The 15,681-nt window shown below is 48.5% G+C and overlaps 1 pseudogene; it reads left to right on the top strand.

Moving 5' to 3' along the window:
• On the top strand, positions 1–10,063 carry LOC149355951 (uncharacterized; annotated as a pseudogene).
• Positions 10,064–15,681: the final 5,618 nt, after the last annotated feature.

The following is a 15,681-nucleotide window of genomic DNA, read 5'->3' as shown; positions in this document are numbered from 1 at the left end:
ATGGAGAGTTACAAGGTTAAAGAACTTCTCCAAATTTGTGAGGAGTTGGGCATTGATTTGGGCTCAACAAAAAGAAAAAAAGCGATCCTTGAGGTCATGAGGACTGCGGACGTGACGGCTGAGGAAGCCGAAGAGGCCTGGGCTGATATCAATGAAAGGCGTGAACGGGAGGAAAAGAGAGAGAAGGAACTTCGCGAGGAGGAAATGAAATAAAGGAGATGCGAGAGCGCCAGGCGCTTAGACAGCACGAGGTTAAAATGAAAGACCTGGAGCTCTGAAAAACCTCGCCAGCGCCTCGTCTTGCTTCGACGACGGTTGCCTCTAACGCTCCAAAAATACGCGACCAACTGCCGCCCTTTGTAGTCGGCGAGGATATGGCTAAATACCAAGTTAAATTTTAGCATGTGCGCGAACGTAATGACATTGAGCGATCCCACTGGGCACAGAATCTGTTAGCCTTGCTTCCCGGGGAGGCATCTGACGTGATAACTTGCTTATCGAAAGAGGCGTTTGAGAGCTACAGTGGTGTGAAGGAAGCGCTATTGCGAAAGTACAAACTGCCGCCCGAAGCTTTCCGGCAGAGGTTCCGGTATGCACAGAAAGGCAGGGAGTCACATGTTGACTTCGCGTTTCGTCTAAAAGCCGACCTGGTTGAATGGCTGAAAGGCGAAGACGTTTACGACGACCGCGATAAAGTCGAATGCATCGCGTTAGAACAATTCTACCGTTGCTTTGATGAGGATGTCAAGCTCTGGCTGCAAGATAGGCTAAAGGAGGTTAAGCTAGACAAGGCAGCAGAATTAGCTGGAGAGTATTACCTCCGCCGCAGCTTGCACAGCAGGACAGTGCGTGTAGATAAAGCAGATAAGAGAGACGGGTTTTCAAGGAAGCCCGACGAACGGAAGCAAATCACGCGTCGCGAGTTTCGGAAAGACGAGTTCTTTACCAAATAAAATGTAAAGGAAGGACAGAATGCATCTCAGAATGCTAACGATGGTCCCAAGCAGCGAAACGATGTGACGCGTTCTTTTGAAAAACGGAAGCCGTTAATCTGCTACAACTGCAAAAAGCAAGGGCACATCGCGGCGAACTGCCAAGAGAAAGTTGCTTTTGCAACGATACGGGAAACAAACAAAAACATGCGACTGTTGGAGCCATACATGCAGGAAATTAAAGTAAACGGCAAGAAGTGCAGAGCACTTCGGGACTCGGCAGCAACTATGGACGTCGTCCACCCGTCTTTCGTCTCCTCTAGTGACTTTACAGGAGAATGCGCTTGGATACGGCAAGTGGCCGAGGATGAGAGTGTCTGCTTACCGATCGCAGCGGTCATCATTGAAGGAGAGTTTGGAAAACTTAACACAGAAGCCGCTGTGTCTGCCGCCCTTCCGGAGCACTTCCCCTACCCGTTCTCAAATAGCTCGGAGCAGATGCTGAAGGATCAGGGCAAATCATTCTTTGCCGACGTGGCGTACATGGCCCTCACGCGATCCAAAGCGCGCCAGCTGTCGAGGGAACTGGACTTTGAGCCGGTAAACGAACAGCGGTGCGGCACGCGGAGCGATCAAGGTAACTTGAGTGGCGGGCAGACACGGGAGATGCAGAGCTCAGAGACTGGCTTGGGAGAGCGTGGTTTGGGCGAGACTGAGAGTGATACGTGCACTGCTAGCCGCGATCTAGACACGACGCCGCAGTTAGGCGACGCGGGCTCCATACTCGCTCCGGTTTCTGCCAGCTGGCAGGAGCTGGCCGCAGTTGAAAAGGAAACGCTCATTCGCGAGTAGCAGCAAGATTGGTCAATAGCCGATCTGATGAAGAGCGTCAGCCTGGGAGTGGAGAAAAAGGGGGTTTCATTTTACGAGAGATCTGCCTTATTGTATCGCTGCTACACCGGTAAGCAGGGTCGCAAATATGAGCAGATTTTTATCCCTCGAAAATATCGCTGTCAGTTACTGGAACCCGCGCACGAAAATGCGTCGGCAGGGCATCTTGGCTTAAAAAAGACCAAGGCTAGATTGGCTCAGGAGTTTTATTGGCCGTATTGTTGGAAGGATGTCGAACAATTCGTGCGATCTTGCGAAACCTGCCAGAGAGTGGGCAAATCCACTGACAAGTGGAAGGCGCCGATGACGTTAGTGCCTGTCATAACAGAACCTTTTCGGCGACTGGTAATTGATATTGTAGGTCCTCTGCCAGAATCAACGAACGGGTGTAGGTATGTTCTGACCACCCTGTATGTCGCGACCAAGTTCTTAGAGGCGGTACCACTTAAGGAGCTAAATTCTTCCCAGGTCGTGGATGCTCTGCTCTCAATGTTCGCACGCGTCGGGTTCCCTTCTGAGATCCAGTGCGACAATGGCAGCGTCTTCACCAGCTGCCTAACTTCTACCTTTTTGGAAAGATGCGGCATTAAAGTGGTGCACAGTTCTATCCATCACCCGCAATCTAATCCAGTAGAGCGAATGCATTCGGTGCTGAAGCGCATATTGAGAGCCCTGTGCTTTGAGCGTCACTGTGACTGGGAGGCCTGCATTCCCGCCGCTATGTTCGCCTTGAGGTCTGCTCCCCATGAGAGCACAGGCTTTAGCCCCGCAGAGCTCGTGTATGGCCGAAGCCTTAGAACTCCGCTGCGCATGTTGCGAGAGTCTTGGGAAGGCAGTAATGACGACCCAAATGTAGTCTCCTACGTCCTCGACCTTCTTCAGAGGCTCGGGAAAACAAAAGATATTGTAGAGAACCACATGAAGGCGGCGCAAATCTTGTCAAAGGGATTTTACGACAAGTCAGCAAAAAAACGCACCTTCGAACTAGGTAGTCAAGTGATGTTGCTGCGTCCGTCGAAGAAAAATAAGCTCGAGGTTCACTGGGAAGGACCCGCGAAGGTTGTATCGAAGCTTTCCGATACCAACTACGAAGTGAAATTAGGGAGACGGCCCAACAAAATTTATCACAGCAACTTGATGAAGCCCTACATTCAGCGTCACGCGATTGTAAGCATAACGATAAATGCTGCCGATGAGGAAGGGGCGGAAAACCTCACGACAGCTGACATGAAAGATTGTGGTTTAGAGCTAATGTTAGAACAGCTGGCTTTGGACGCGCGTCTAAGTACCACCCAAAAGGAGGATTTAAAGGGAATAGTTTCCAAGTTTAAGGAGGTTTTTTCGAACCGTCCCGGAAAGACCACGGTCTTAGAGCACGACATCGAGCTAACATCTGAGCAACCGATCCGCAGTAAACCGTATCGTTGTTCACCCGTGCAGAAAAAAATCATGGCTGAGGAGATTCAGCGCATGCGTGTCTTGGGGGTTATAGTGCCAAGTGAGAGCGACTACACATCGCCCCGGATACTTGTCCAGGTTCCGGGAAAGGATCCGAGGCCATGCGTCGATTATCGGCGTCTGAACGCGATCACCCGAGATCAAACATATCCGATACCGAACCTAGAAGAAAGAGTGGAGACGGTGTCGAAGTCAAATTATATATCTACGCTGGACCTCGTGCGAGGCTATTCGCAAGTACCCCTTACGGAACGGGCTAGCCGTTGCGCCGCGTTCGTTTCCCCGTTCGGAACCTTCCGCCCACTCATGATGAGCTTCGGACTTAAAAACGCGCCGTATTGTTTCTCTAGCCTGATGGACAGAGTGCTTCATGGTTTGGGCGAGTTTGCATTGCCATACCTCGACGATGTTGCCATCTTTTCGGACACTTGGGAAGAACATCTCGAGCACTTGCGAGTCGTATTGTGCAGGTTAAAAGAGGCAGGCCTCACTGTGAAACCAGCTAAATGTCACCTAGGTTGCGGTGAAGTGACTTATTTGGGCCATGTGGTGGGGCGCGGCCGGCGTAGACCTTCGACATCAAGGTAGCCGCTATTGTAAACTATCTTCGGCCAACCACTAAGACGGATATAAGGGCACTTTTAGGTTTAGCTGGATATTACCAACACTATGTGAGAGACTACTCTGACCTTGCCAGCCCGCTGACAGACGCGCTTCGAAAATCGGAGCCCGTTAAGGTGACGTGGGACTCGAAGAAAATGCGTTCCAAATGTTGAAACAAGCATTGAGCCATAAGCTGGTTCTAACGGCGCCAGACTTTTCGAAAGGTTTCATCATTCAATGTGACGCGAGTGATCGCGGAATGGGAGCGGTGCTATGCCAAGAAGATGCTAGTGGTCGTGAACGACCAATTTTGTATTTGAGTCGCAAACTAAGCTGTAGGGAAGAGGCATACAGCACCTCTGAAAAAGAGTGCGCCTGCCTTGTGTGGGCAGTTCAGAAGCTGCCCTGTTATGTCTCCGGTTCTAAGTTTGTTGTGGAAACGGACCATTGCCCTCTAACCTGGTTAAGTAACATGTCGTCTAAAAGCGGCCGTTTGCTGAGGTGGAGCATAACCCTCCAGCAGCACAATCTGGTTGTCCGCTACAAGAAGGGAAGGTTGAACGCGAAGGCCGATGCTCTAAGTCGTGCATTCTAGGCCTCGCTTCTTTCAGTGACCTCCTCGTTACTTACCTTCTCTCGCTTTGCAACAAACTATCATGTTCGAAGGAAGAAAGGGGCAAAAATGAATGACCTCATTTGCTTCCTCAGTAGTGTGTTTTCGGTCCAAATGATTTCAAGTGGACCAATCTGATTTTCATTAGTATTGCTGATTATTAAGTGCTCCTGCTATTTTGATGTGTTGATACTTTGCAAAATGGTTGTTTGAACCTTGTGTACCAGATCGTACACATGCCTCTTGTTGCAGCGGGAATAAATGGGGACAGCAATTTAGTTAGGTTCATTTGGATTATGGCTTCGTCTGGTGTTTGATGGGAGACAGAGGGCACTTGCTTGTGTTGGGTGTTGCCTTTTGCAGGTCGGTTTTGTAATCTGCAGAAGCAAGGGGATCGGAACGACCTCAGCGAAGCTGGTCGAGGTGCCTTGGTGACAACGAGGTCAACAGAGCTCCTGGCCTGCGAGTGGGACCTGGTGCTCGTGAAGTTACCTGGACGTCAACTTGGAGGAAGAGCCTGACGAAGATGCGCGCCTGGCATCCGAGCCACGTGGAAGCAGCTCGTCTTCCCGGCGCCTTATCTGATGGCGGGGATGCTGTCATGCCGGGAAACCCACCCGGATTCCAATTCTGCCGGCCGCTAACTTTCTCCTACGAGCGTCCCTTTTGACAAGCCCTGGTGCTGCGCCGCAAGGCACGCGCCCTAACGCTCCCTTGACAAGCCACGAGGCTGCGCCGTACGGCAGCGGAGTCCTAAGGAGAAGCATCTGCAAGCAACACGTCTGGACCTTTCTCAAGAGGCCAGACAGCGAGGCGCCAGTTTTCCTTCTCCCCGGACGCCACCGCGCGCGGCAAAATTTGAAGCGGTTGGCCCGCGCGATCGCTGATTGGTCCTTTCGGACTGCCGTCGAGTGCTGCCTTTGGATTGGCCAGTTCTGAGGGGCCACCGTTCCTCAGGCTATATAAGCCCCAACGCTGCAGCTTGGAAGTGTGTGACGGAGTGACCGAGTGACCGACCCACCGTGAGTCGAGTGCAGCTCACGAGTGGAGTCGGATGGTGTGACGTGCTGGTGTCTCGCTGATCGTCGCTGTGCGAGAACAGTCGCGTTATGTAGCTCTCGCCCCGTGCCGATGTTGAACTATATATGCCCTGTACATAATGTATAAAGCGTTTTCTTAGTCTCACCGACGCCTGACTCGGAGTCTTCGCTACCGCTAAGAGAGCTGGCAACGCTCAGTCACGAAACGGGTGGCGAGCGCAGCGGGACCACCTCTATGGCACAACACCACGCATAACGTTTAAGACGTACTAGATTGGACACATGAGGAATGACTTAGCAGCAGTCATTCACAATCGACGAGCGTCCATCGCCTCGAAAGAGTACGAATGCTTCGTAGCTTTGAATATCCAGCTACCCACTACATTGAAGACGGCGAAATCAGAAAACAGCTATTAGAGGCCAGAGTCGCATGAAGGACGCATATTTTTCTTCTCTCTGGGGCTTAATTTCGAACCGAGGACCTCCAAGTTCGGTTCAGCTGGAATTTACACATGCACAAACAACTGAAACGTACTTATCGAGTACGTTTCCGTTTTTTTTTTCAGGAGCCCCCATGGTATTTTCTTGAACCTGGAAGAAAGGGGCAGGGGGTCGGCCAGAAGCCCTCTCATGCCCCCATAGATACGCGCTTGTTACTCGTTGCTGCGCGCACACTTGCACAATTTTTAGCTTAACTTGCTTGGTTTGTTCATGCTGCTTCAAGTATTTTTTTTTCCTTTGGTTCGCTCCTTTTGATGTATGTAAGTGTATGTATTCCGCTCTTCTGTACTGTACCCAGTGGTGCATATTAAAAGAGCAGATTTGTTTAAAAATTTATGCTGAAAAGAGATAGGATTATGGTTTATATTTGAGGTAACCGTTATTTATTTCATTTATGTTTTGAAGATCTATATTTCTCTTTTAACTAACTTTTCCTCCCCAAACTAGTATGCACGCTGGTGTTACATTTTACCATTCGGTCGAATGTTTACATTTCTGCAAGTGATTTAGAGCTTTGATTGGCGAGTGTTTTGTGATGTTACATTGTGCATCCTTAAAAGCTGCCGGCGCGCCACTCCACAACTTAGCGAAGCGAGGTACAGCCAGATTTATTCAGAATCATTTAAGCCGCGAGAACTGCTTCTACACTGTTTGAGATTATTGCAGTATGCGGCTGGCGCGCCTTAGCTTGCAAGGTCTTCGTGAGCTTTAATAGAATATAGACGCCATATTTTTCTCGCTCCTTTTCTGCTTTCTAAATGATGTGTTTGAATTAGATTACCTGAATGAGGGTGTTGTATTCGTCTAGAACCACCAAATAACGTACGATTGAACTTTCTCTCTCATGCTGTATCCTTTTCGGTTTCATCAGCCTAACGGTAACTGTACTTCTTGGGGAAAACACAGCGCACTCCTAAGACAAGGACGAAGAAAGGCAAGGCGATACAGCGCTGCTTTTTTACTTCAACTGATTATTTTATTGTAGAGCGACATATACAGGCTGTTTCACCTAAGACTTTCTGCAATTTTTAAAAATAAGCTATTTGAATTAGATGCGCGCTTTTTCTGGCATAGCATTGTCAGTGGTGTAGTACATCATAATGCAGCTAAGACGTGCTAACCAGCAGGCTTGTTAACCAATATTTAATACTTAACTTTTAAACTATTACAGTTGGGCTCATTAATTATTGAGAGGCATGTAGTCCATCGTAAGTAATGTCCATATCCGTTTTTAGAATTTCGAGAACGCGATTATCCTCAGCGCTGTGGCCCAACAAATTTTGGCTATCTCGACGAGTTAGGTTCACTGGAGAGGTTGCTTCGCCTGCAAGCTTCTCAATCCGCATGTATTTTGGCGCGATGTAGGCGAAATTGGTTGGGCCACAGCGCCAAGGGTAACCGCGTTTTCGAAATTCTAAAAACTGATATGGGTATTACTTACGGTGGGCTACATGCCTCTCAATAATTAAGGAGCCCAACGGTAATAGTTTAAAAGTTAACTATTAAATATTAGTTAACAAGCCTGCTAGTTAGCACGTCTTAGCTGCATTATGATGTACTACACCACTGACAATGCTATGCCAGAAAAAGCGTGAATCTAATTCAAATAGCTTATTTTTAAAAATTGCAGAAAGTCTTAAGTGGAACACTCTGTATATATATATATGTTCGAAAAGTGGGCGGGAAGAGATGGGTAACAGCTGCTGAGTTTGCACTCGACCGAAACATAACATACTAAATTTCAACAGACACATGATGGCAACGATGAACCTAATGAAAACAAAACATGATAAAAAAGACAAGTGGAAGGGCGATTAACAGGATGACGCGAAGGCAGCACAAGAGAAACAAATAACACTACGAGATCACAACAAGTCAACAAAATCAACTAAATGGCCAAAAATATCATTAAAAATAGCAGGAAATTTAAAAGCGAAACAAGAACCAAAAGAGGCATTGAAAGCAGAAGACAGAAAACAACCTAGGTCAAAATGCCAAAAAGGCTAAAGGACGTATTCCGGAATCCTACACATTAAAGTTACTCTGTGCCTGGCTCAAATAGTCTAACTCACTATCGAGGGTGTGCTAACACAATCTTCACCTAGCTTTAGAATGTCGGCTGCTTCTATGATTTCGCGTGTGGTTTGATGCGCTTTCTTCGTCCTTGTCTTAGAAGTGCGCTATGTTTTCCCCAAGATGGACTACCAACTAGCCCGCTCTTCCTACCTTGCAAGAGAGCTGTACTTGACGGAAGTGAGCAGTCACCGAAACCAAATAGCATAGCGAATGTTTTTTTTTTTGTGGTTTGTGGCTTTCGCCAGTGGCAGCTTAATAGGCGAATTATTTTAAAAATATATTTCATTAGAAAGCACGAGAAACAACCACCACATGCCGCCGGAAGGACCTTCCGCCCTCAACGTTCGATCATGCTTCTACGTGGCACTAGCGGCAATACAGGGCGTATGACGTCCGCCGCTATAGACGAGGGTGGCAGTGGTGAAGAGTCAAGGTTCGGTTGCGCCACGCACAAATACCCCCAAAAATGCATCACTGCACAGTCGTCGTTCTAGCTCGCTCGGTATAGAACCAGACGCGAAATTTCGAGGTCATGAGTTCGAATCCCACCGACGGCAGATTTTTTTTCTCTCCTGCTTTCTAGTCAATTATCACTAAATATAGTTACCCTTTCAGGGTCCCATTGATGAACGCCACAAATTATAAAAACAAAAAAAGCATTCCTATGCCCCTTGGTTTCCGAGATTGTTTGCTTCCGTCATGTCATAACGAGCCCCTCTTCCCTGGTTGAACGATAGCGGTGACATATAGTTAATCTTTACGTCCAGTGAAGCCCGAAAAAACCGCACTATAAACGCTCCTACGCTGTTTCACTGCGCACTTAAACCAGCCTGCTTAGGAGCTCGAGTAGCCGCCGCGGTGGCTCAGCGGTTATTGCACTACGCTGCGGATGAAATTTTCAGGCCCGTGTACTCTGCGGTGCAAGTGCACGTCAATGAACCCCAGATGGTCAAAATTTCCGGAGCCCTCCGATACGGCGTCTCTCGCAGCCTGAGTCGCTTTGGGACGTTAAACCCCATAAAACACCAGGAGCTGGAGTAACCATGAACGAATTTGCACCAGTTAAGCAGCACTATTTTTTTATTCTTCACGCGACGTAGACGAACTCCACGTAACAGTCGTCGCGCGGTTGATGAAACCTAAACCTAAACAACACAAGAATGAATTAAAGATTATTTAGCGGTCGCAGGCGATATATCACGCGCGACCCATGTATATTACATATGAAGCGCATTTTTGGCAGGAAGAAAACATGCAAGCGCAAATCTGGTGCCTTTAGTCTCTAAATTGAGTGCGGCTTAGAGAGCTGGCGATTCCGTTTTCAACGATTGCCGAGCACATTTGTTGCTATCGCCCTCGCAGATTTCTTCAGCCATTCGTGGGCGCCAAATTAGCAATAAAGAATTCGTCTTAGCCCCACTTTAGTGTGCTCGTATATTTTTCGCGTCGTTGTCACCTACACATCATATAATCCCCACCCCTTCCCTTTTATGTTGGCTAGTTCTCTGAGGGTCTTAATAAAAAAAATGAATACGCAAGAAAAAAGCAAATCAGTGTAGCACTCCTGGCACAGCGGTATGAACAGCAAAATATCGGTACAGATGAGCTTTGGGCAATCATTTTCTTCTCCATGCCAGTTGTGTGGCCGCCAAGCGCCTGTTCTTTGTTATTTGTCCAGTTATTTGCCCAATAATTTCTGCAACCGCGCGTGGAAGGCCGTAACCAAGACTATCGCACAAGCGCCTTCAAGACGTCACTTACGCCGTCCCATGCCAGAAGTTGCAGCAGCTCCCATCTGTATCGCCGTGCGCGACGCTCACATCGAGGCGGCCGAAGGCTCTCCAAGCTGCAATGGAGCCAGCGTAGTTGTGGTGGCGGGCGCCGTCGCTGCCATGCTGCCCATTGCTGGATCACCGCTCCACTGGGTGGAGATGCGTGGAGCGCAATAAGGATGATTTGCTCCACAGGCCATCGTCACACAGGCATCAGCTGTCTGCAACAGGCATGTAACGAAGCATCGTGCTCGAAAATCCCATCCATTCGCACTGCTCTCAGATATACGCGTAATTTTCACAGTACTCGCTACGACGATTCTTATTGCATTTTGATTGCTCATCACCTATGTTGGGTGCCATGATATCGTTCGCTCGGTGGTAATGTAAAGACAAACGGAATTCTCTTCTCAGCACAATATGAGAGATAACAGAGCTACGTTCTTCAATGTCTGGCCAAAAGCACAACCAAAGCTCAAGAGCTCACAAATACCGAAATAAATTTTTGCTTAAAACTATGAATCGTAATAAAGAAATGGAGACCGCACTCTACCCCTTTTTTAAAGAAGCTAATTTTTTTGCTGTTCGAGAGGAAATACGGGCAATGCATTCGCTGTCGTTGCCAGTTTTCGGGCTTACCTCTCGGCAGCTTTGGAGTAAGCGATGGCAATCGCGTCCACTTGTGCTCATTGCAGACGGGAATTTCGGAGCTTAACACCAAAACAACGGCCGGACATGAACCTAGCTTTGCCAGTACAAGACCCGTTTTTTTTTCGTCCGAACTTCAGTCGTTATTGAATTTTTTTCTCTGCGTCCGCGATTGCGTTTAATTTTCTTAAGAACAGATTGCGCGAACAGAAAGTCACAGAGAGCAGACTATAGGCTGAAAGGCCAAGCGGAAACTTTCAACAGATTTTAGAGCGCAGCTTCTTAGCGCCAGTTCATGGGTTGAGCCGTGTCGGCACCGGCGTAACCGAGCGAACGAGTGTATCGCCGCTCGCTCTTAAGGCATTTGTCCAAAATTCAGGCGAGCGAAGCGGATTCGCTCGCCGGAAAAACTAGGACCTGTTCTACTAGTGTCGCGGAACCTTGGGCACCGCTGCTGTTTTTCGCTTTTCCACGCACTTCCATGCCACTGCGTCACCGCTCGCAGCGTACACAGATATGGTTAGAAAAGCGCATAAATCGACGCTGTCTATGTACCATAACCGTATGCACGCTTATAGGTGCGTTAAAAGGAGGCACGCTGCCCCTTTTCTGGTTCACTGTATGCAATAAAACACGCAACAATAAGGTCAGCCTAGTGGCCCCATCTACTTGTGAGGGCTTGAACCATTACTGTTAACAAACCGACGCTTCTCTTAAGCATAGTAGCGGCAGAATCGTCACTCTAAATATAAAATCAAGCAAATTCATCACTTCTATGATTTTTCATAGGTGAGGGGAGACGAAATGAAGGACCGGTGCCCGATTTATGGCCAGTGAACGCACTGACAAAGGCATAAACAATGACGAAGCCAGTCCGAAGCGAGGGGTCCTGCTTCAAAGGGCACCGCCATGTTTGTCTCCGCGGAATTTTTCCGGCTGCGGAAATCGGTCCTGACCGATCGGCCTTGCCGCGTCGCTTTCCGCCCTGGTTGGCGTCAAAAGCGGCCGAATACGCTTCACACGCCGGATTTCTGGGCAACTGTGAACGGGCCCTTAGGGAATGGAGGTCTGCCTGCGGCGGCACGCGCAACCTGAGGAGCCATGCCGCTGCACTGGATATACTGGACCTGCTGTACCGGAGCCGACGGTCGCTTGCGCAATTCCCCACCCTCCCCAGCTGCGAGGAGTGCCCCGGCAAAAGATGGCAGAAGAGGAGTGCACGTACATACACGCGTACATGTATGTATATACAAGTGTACATATATACACGCATCTCTCAAACTGTTTAGTATCGCAATCGCCCTGAAGATTTTTCATTGCGTTTAAATAAGTTTGTACAACCAGCGACAAAATACGCGACTAAAAGAGGGGCGGCTAGGCACGCCTGAGCGCATGTCAAGCGAAATGCCGCAGAAATTTTAACGCGACAGCGTTAAGGGCACCCGTTCAGCGCAGAAGCCGGCGGCGTACGATACAATGGGGTTGCAGGGACGTAACACGAGGAGTTGGGGATTCGAAAAGTTAGAAAAACACCGCCTAAAATTTGAATAGATGGTGCAATTCGACTGAAACTTCATTATGACATGCAATAATGTAAAGCAAGTTAATTGCACTGAAGAGGAAATTCGGGTCAGATGGGAATCTTGGACCCCCTTGGATCCCGATGCAGACACGCTAGCTCTAGGAAACCGAAATGTTTTTTTTTTCTTGATGACCCTAGGACAAGGAGGCACATTCCTTCGACTTGGTTAAAGGGAGGCCAATGTGTCTTGTCCGGCAGCGCCCGTACCTGCGAAGTGATATGTAAACAGGACCCCAGGCTACTGATGCTATTCCGTCACACCGTTCAGCCGTTACTTGATAGTCTTCCGTATGAAGTTCTTTTTTTTTTCAAACTGTACAGTGAAACTTACGTCTCACTGACATAATGTTCCTCTATTTTCTTGATGTGGCACGCTGCTCTCGTGCTGTATCTCTGCATTTCCCTAGAATTTTAAACTTTGAAGCCATGGCTTGAAACCTTTGCATGCAGTACAGTGAGCGGGCAAGTTCTCTCCATGCGTTTTTCCCTATAGCGCATGGTTTCTTGCGCGAACATTAACACGGCGGCCCGTCTGGCCTACAAAGACGCGTCCACGCTTAGAGGAATTTTTTGCACACTCGTGGCACATTTCATAAACGCTTTTGCATGCTTCGTTCTGTTGTAGTCCAATTGGTCGAGTGTGTTCGCCACTGATTATCAGGCATAGCACGGCGAGCTTTCATGTTGCGGAAAAATTTCAGGGATGCCGTGCCTGCTTTCCATCTTTTTCATATTGCCCTCATCAAGTCGTGCCAGCATGCAGTGCAGTCCAGCTTTGTCGATCGGGTTGAAAGGCTGCGTTCAGCCGGCTTCTCTTGCGTGGTCACCTCGGCTGCGTCTGCCAACTTTCTAAAGAAGGTAAAAAGTGGAAAAAGCAATAAGAAGAATGAACGGACGCTTAGAAAGACGCAGCCAACTATGGTGCCTGATATGCAAAAAGTCTTCCGCGATATAAAAATGTGGCAAACAATCGTGGCACCCTTGTGGTTTTTTTCACCGCCAAAGGTCGCCGGCATACACCCGAGGATCAATGGCATAGGAGTTTGACAAAGTGCACGTGGAACGAAGCACGCCAAAAAAATTCTGAAATGTGCCATTTCAGTTTAACCAAATTTTGGTGAAGTGTGATGCGTCTACGTAGGCTAGACGGGACCGCTCTGTTATTGAATGCGCAAGGGATTACGCGCTGCCGATAAAAAATGAAGAAGGTGCGAAGTTGGTCGCTAACTTAGTCGCACGGAAAGGTTCCAGGCCTTGACTTCATAGTACTAATAAGATTCTAGGCAGAGGCAGGAACATAGCAGCGCTTGAGTCGTTGGAGGCGTACAACATCAAGAAAATGGCTGGAGCTTGTAGAAGTGCGAAAAGAGCTACATTTTATAATTTGATGAAAAAATATTGCAGTATTTCTCTTTTCATGCGCACGAACCTGTCGCGGTGTCTCAGTGGTTCCGGCGCTCTGCTGCTGGCCGGACAGACACGGGCTCGATCCCTGCCGCGGCGGCCGAATTTCGATGGAGGCCATCGCAATTCTAGAGGCCCGTGTACTGTGCGATGTCAGTGCACGTTAAAGAATCCTATGTGTCGATATTTCCGGAGCCCTTCACTACGGCGTCCCTTATAGCCTGAGTCGCTTTCTGACGTTAAACCCCAATAAACAAAACTCTCGTCTGCACTGGAGTCACTTGCGATCGCTTTTTTTGGCGCCTTTCTTATACTGCCTGTAGAAGCTGACACTGAACGGCAATTTAAAGCAATCAAAAACACGCGCACGGCTTGGCTGTCAGCTATGCGCAAGAGTGCTATAAACACACTTGGCCTCATCCGCAGAATAGCCAATTGCTCTGGAGGTGCCCGTTCAGATACCGCTCGTCGACTTGTTCGTACTGTCTTTCAACCTCGGCTCCTATACCAGGCTCAGTTTCAACAACTTACGAAACGACAGTGGTCAACACTTGAAAAACCTCAACCACGAAGCCATGCGAGTCATTACTGGCATGTCCCGAGAAACTCCTATTTGTCTGCTGCAGGAGTATGCGCAGCTCAAAGCACTGGAAGATTTAATTACCCAGCGACAATCGAATAGAGCACGGAAAGTTTCTCTTCGTCCGATGTTCGAGCCTCAGGCACCTACATGGGTCTACTGTAACATTCCATCAAACAAGCGTGCTCGTCATAAGAAGTCGGAGTTCTCCTCACCGCTGTTACCACGAGCTTTTTCTTCGCAACATGACAACACAGATGTTTTCACAGATGTCGCCATAACCGCAACAGGAGGATCAACTGCTTTTATAAGCCCGACACAGCCTCAACCCTAAGGCCGACAAACGTGCTGTACTGATACTTCATTTGACGGACGTTCTACAAACTCCACCTGCCTCTTTGCCACCAGATCCACTTGTGACACAACTAACATCTTCAGCCTCCCTCAGGCAGCGTACACGTGGTCTCATTCCTCCGTGCACCGACCCCCTTCCCCGCCCCAACCTATCACGGGTGGAGGAGTTTTCTCTTGGCGGCTGCGTGTCGGAGTGGCCCTTAAGCCTGCAGTTCGCAACCAGTGGCAAAGTGACAAAATTCTAGCGCCGCAAAAATGCCCTCACTGCGAAGCACCCGCTTCCGACACCAATGTCCACCACCTACTATGGACATGCCCAGGAACTTCGCTGGTGCGTGCTCGTGTTCTTCAAGAGGCAGGCCTGTCTTCAAACAATGACTCCAATTTGCACTCGCGTCTAACGAAAAACATTCACGCCCGAAGCTTATGAGACTTTTTCACGCAACCGGGCTTCATACTTTTTTTGTAACGTATTATACCGTTCGCCACTAACATCACGTTTTATGCCGTGCGACACAGCGATAGTCACAAATACATAAATAAATAAATAAATAAATAAATAAATAAATAAATAAAAACACGCCCGTCCCACCAACCTCGCTTCCTGTCTGTGTCTCTCGTCTTTGGCACTTTTCAGGTCACAAACGAACCTGCCCCGTGGGATGTACTCCTAAGCTGTTTTGCTTTACCGTGGGGAAAGTAATGTGACATTCCTACGATTCTCTAGCTGCTGCTCTACCGCAGACGGTACCGGACGTGTGCGCCACGGCTTTAGAAGCGATCTTACGCTCCGGAGAAAAACTACTCGCCTTTAATCCCCGACCCGCGGTAGTCCATGGTTCCGGCAAAATCATTCTCTCCCTTTCGCTTCCCTTCTCTCTCTATTTCGTTCATCTTCCATCAAGCCCTCTCCTTGATCCGTTTCTTTTTTACATAAAATCTGTTCGCTCTTAATCTGTGCGCCGTCAACACGCATTTTCCATTCGCCTTTCGGAAGGACGAAGCTCGCGCTACGATTCCGTCACGCCATATTATTACATGACCACATAGCACGCATTCGCGTGAAACAAGTTGTACGCAGTGGCGACCCGGGATTGAACTAACGAGAGGAAAAATTTTTGCTTAATGACAATTTGTGCTTCGATTTCCAGGACTATACGTGCAGCATGCAATGTGTGAGAATGACTCGGGATGACACTGAACACATTTCCCTGCAGGTTTTGTCCA

Source organism: Amblyomma mixtum, chromosome 3 (assembly GCF_055824585.1).
Source record: "Amblyomma mixtum isolate Tamu chromosome 3, ASM5582458v1, whole genome shotgun sequence".
Taxonomy (NCBI): domain Eukaryota; kingdom Metazoa; phylum Arthropoda; class Arachnida; order Ixodida; family Ixodidae; genus Amblyomma; species Amblyomma mixtum.
Note: the sequence above shows the minus strand (reverse complement) of the source record. Positions and strands in the feature narration are given on the sequence as shown.